General features: G+C 47.1%; 1 long non-coding RNA gene across 1 annotated transcript; it reads left to right on the plus strand.

Moving 5' to 3' along the window:
* Window positions 1-2,608: 2,608 nt before the first annotated feature.
* LOC148879599 (uncharacterized) lies at window positions 2,609-3,545 on the plus strand. Its single transcript, XR_016104294.1, has 2 exons — window positions 2,609-2,802; window positions 2,896-3,545. It is a non-coding gene; the product is annotated as an uncharacterized LOC148879599 (long non-coding RNA).
* Window positions 3,546-4,447: the final 902 nt, after the last annotated feature.

Below are 4,447 nucleotides of genomic sequence, written 5' to 3' on the forward strand. Positions count from 1 at the left end.
TCCGCCTTGTGTTCAACGGTGTGTAATCCGTCCGAACTGCTAAGGGAGCTCGGGACGGCTGGCTTGGCTTCGCCTCTCGGTTCTGGCTTCTTCTGTCGCCGGGGTTGGAGGGCTCACCTTCTCTTTTTCTTTTTTCAACCCCGCCTTCGGCTCTCGTTGATCTCTTCCTCTGTTCTCATAAACTTGTCTGCGAGCTTGAGGAAATCAGCTACGGTTGCGGGCTGGCTGGCCACCATGTGCCATTTGAATTCTTTGTGCATCACCCCTCTTTTGGTCGCGGCGAGCTGTACCGCGGGGTCTAACCGAGGGATCTGCAAGCATGCTTCATTGAACCGCTTGATGTAGCTCCGGATCAGTTCTCCCTCTCTTTGAATTACCCCGAAGATGCTTTCCTCGGTTCTAGGTTACTTCTTGCTGGTGACAAAGTGCGTAGTGAAGATCTGCACGAACTAGGCCCAGCTTCTTATTGACTAGGAAGCAAGGTTCTGATACCAGGTGCGAACCACCCCTCTGAAGGTGGTGGTGAAGGCCACGCACATGCATGACTCGCTGGCCCTAGCGAGGTGCATTTGCGACTGGAACGCGTCGACGTGGTCGTTGGGGTCAAAGGGGACCCATCATACTTGTCCAGAGATGGGAGTTTGAAATCTCTAGGCAAGGGGACTGCCAAAAGTTTTGCTGAAAGGGGGGAAGGAACTGAGAGAATGGGGACGGTTTTAACCTTGCCCGAGCTTGTTTCTTCCTTGCCTCTGAGCTCGGGTAGCACACGGGTAGCAGTTTGGCGACTTCGCCGGTGCCTTCTTTGAGTGGGCTTGGTGCTGGTGCTGCTGGCTTCCGTGTTGCCGAGCTCGATGGGCCCGAATTGCTGGCCCGCTGCTAAGGCGCTGAACCGGTTCTCCGTGATTGGGAACTCGGGCTTGGAGCGCCGGGGTGACCTCGTGGGCGAGGTTCTTGACCCACCCGCGAGCTACGAGGCGGGGGTGATCTTTCTTTGCTTTCGGCCTGGGGATGAGGCCTGACTGTTATGGGGGTTCTGTGGTCGGGAAGCTTTTCCTTGGTGAGGTCGCCCATTTTGAGGGGAGGCTTTGACCGGCTTTGAAACAGGGTGCCAGGGGGAGCAGTGGCTAGTTCAAGTGTAGCTGAGGGAATTGTTGCTGATAATGGTGTTGGGAGAGGTGGTGCAACACCTGGTGTTGCTGGAGTTGGTGCTACTGGAATTGCTGCATTTGGGCTTGCATTGCCCGCATGCATTGCATCAGATCATCTAGCTGGTTTTGGCGGGCTGCTAGTGGGACAACAGTTGGTTCCGCGAAGTTCGTTTCGATGGGGAGTGGAAGAGGAATGTTCAACGAGGGAGTGTTCAAAGGTGCCACCGCCTGTGGCACATTCAAACTTGGGATCCCATCCACTGAAAGGGGGATGGTGAACTGCCCAATGCACACCGCCGGAACATGGTGTTGCTCTCCGGTAGTGGCTGTTTCGGTTCCACGTCCGGCACTGTTGGAGGAGGCCATTTTGGTGTTGGAGTTTTTGAAAGAAGGGTAGGTAAGAGAGATTTAGAGGGAGGCTTTTAGAAGCGTTCCCACAGACGGCGCCAATTGATGGAGCGCAATCCGGCCGGTCTTAGCTGTCAACAAATTTGCCTCTGAGCTGGAGCATCGGGGAGCCTGAAACGGGAAAGATGAGAGAACTCCGGGGGGGAATCCGATGTGATAACTCCGAAGCTCAAGTCGGTAATCTCTCAAAGGCAAAGTGTAGACCAGATAGCGCAAAGTTCACATACCTTGTTGTTGGAGGTAGGGGGCCTTTTATAATCACTTCGCGCACTCGCTCCGAAGCCCTTGTCAGGTCGGGCATGATTACCCTTGCATTTGTCAGTTCGGGTGCCGTCATTTCTGCCGGGACAGAACCGTCACTGCCTTTTGTCGAAGCCGTCTCTATAACTGGAGATGGCAGTGTCAGGAGGTGGTGGCAGGTGGCCGTTTGGAGTGCGGCCGTCGAGCGTCAGATCCCAAGTCAGCCGGGTGCGCCGCCCTTGGGTATGGACTTCCTCGGTGTCAGGCATAGTACGGTTTGTTTGGTTTTGGTGCCCTGTGGGCGATGTGGTGGAGTGGTGAGCGAGGCGAAGTCTTGAGTTCGGAGATATGTCCTGCTCTGCTAAGGCAGGCCAGTTCGGTGAGGTGTGCCCCGAATTGCTTCAAGGCAGGCCAGTTCGGTGAGGTGTGTCCCGAACTGCTTCAAGGCAAGCCAGTTCAGTGAGGTGTGTCCCGAACTGTTACAAGGCAGGCCAATTTGGCGAGGTGTGTCCCGAACTGTTACATGCAGGCCAGTTCGGATTACTGTCTGGTTTGGGGCCAAGGGTGAGTTCGGGCCCCTAGTAGGGAGTTCGGACCGCTGGTTTCTCCCTTTGATACTCGTGCCTTAGGCGTGCTTTTGTGCCGAGCTATTGCCTTTGCCACGTATTACATAACTGTGAGTTTGGATCAAATCTTACTTCATGAGGAACCATGGGATGCTTTAAACTATTATGGGTCCATTGGCTGGTTGAATTGATTATATATTGAAATACTACCTATGTAAACTCTCGAAGAAGCATTTTGATGGCCTTTTTTTTTTCTGAAAATAGAAACAGGTGGCCGGAACAGAGGATGGTATAAAGGAGCCACAAGCGACATTCTCCGCCTGCTTTGGAGCAGCATGATGAATGCTGCATCCTACCAAATATGCAGCGATGCTGGCCGAGAAAATGGAGAAGCACGGTGCCACCGGATGGTTCGTCAACACTGGCTGGTCAGGTGGAAGGTATGTACAAATTACAGGAATTCAATTAGGAAATACCTTATCCCTCTTCCCTAAAGTCTCAACATATAATAATATATTTTGGGTCTTGAACAGGAATTTGTAGAAGGCATTAATACTCAACCTGGTATGTTGAAGACTGAAAAGTATAAAAAATAATTGACGAAAATAGATGCGGCAACACTCAGAGAACATTCCGGCGGTGAGAAACACTCTCTCCCTCTCTCTCTCTAAAACCTTCAGATGCGGCAACATAAAACCTTCAAAGAAAACAGAGATATTGCTGAATGTTAGGAAAAAAGAGAAAACAAAGAGAAGTCAGAGAGAAAATAGGGAGAAAGCCAAGACTTTATTACCGGCGGCAGCTGCTCCTCCCTCCGGTCAAGAAACTTCTCTCCGATCGTCGCTAGACTGGTAGATCCGGGTGTTCTACTCTAAGGCGGCGAAAGAGTGAGGAAGAAGATCCACCTTTAGAATGGTAGATCCGGGTTGCACTGGATCAACACCACTAGACGACACATCAGCATCCACATCGGATCCACTTCAGCTCATCGTTTCATGAAACGCCCAACGTTTATCAGCGTTTTTCTTATAAATGCGTGCACCAAACAGTATTTTTTTAGCCACAAAACGTTTATCTTCGTAACTGCTGATTTGGCGCCGTTTTTCAATAAAAGTAAACGGTTCCAAACATGTCTTATGTATTTGGTTCAAGAAATGACTTATATGGATGTTTCATTGTGACACTTTCACTTGCATGTGTATGAGTCATTTCGTTGATTCAATAGTCCAAATTACCTATAATTGCATTTAATGACCAATTTTCAGATCTAACCTGGATCTATGATACAAACCACATCTAATGGTTGAAATGTGTGATACAGGTTCTCAAAATGTAAAATCGATATTTATTGATATATATTATATGCAAATTATCAATTTTTCCCCCAACCTCATTTCATTCCTTATTTGTCACTTTCTTCTATTCTTGGATTTCAAAATAAAATATTTTGTTGGTAAAATATTTGTTTGATCAAAAAGTCATTATATAAAAAAAAAACATTTATTTTCACCTTGAAAATAAACTTTGAAAATGGGGTTTTTACTTAAACGTTGAATAAGGCCGATAAAATCAAAAGTTTTTACTAATACTTTTATCGACAATCAAGACAAGAAAGGGACCTAACTCCACCATGACCTCATCCAAGACAAGAAAGAAGGCACGACATTTTACACACCCCACCATTTTCACTTTTGCTTCTATTAATACTTTTATCTGCAACCAAAAACAAAGGGACTTAACTTCAAGCTTATGCATGAATTGATACAAAGCAACCTTATTTTGATTTTGCCACTTCTCTGTGTTTTTACTCACCCGTATGTCTCAATATTTTCATTTATGCACCCCTCTTTTCTGGACATTTAAACTTTGTTGGGTTAGTTGGATCAACCCATATCGCTTTACCCAAGGATAAACAGAACCCGACCCAAAAGTAAAAAAAAAAAAAAAAAAAAAAAAAAAAAAAAAAAAAAAAAACGCAAGTTTTATGCCCAGACTCACCCAATCAGGCCAAATACTTAATATCCAAGACCATTTAGATTAGTTCATTTAAAGTTATAGTTGGCCAAGCCCTAATTTACATTACCA

This window comes from Nelumbo lutea, chromosome 1 (assembly GCF_056320005.1).
Source record: "Nelumbo lutea isolate HS-2025 chromosome 1, American lotus-T2T, whole genome shotgun sequence".
Lineage (NCBI taxonomy): Eukaryota > Viridiplantae > Streptophyta > Magnoliopsida > Proteales > Nelumbonaceae > Nelumbo > Nelumbo lutea.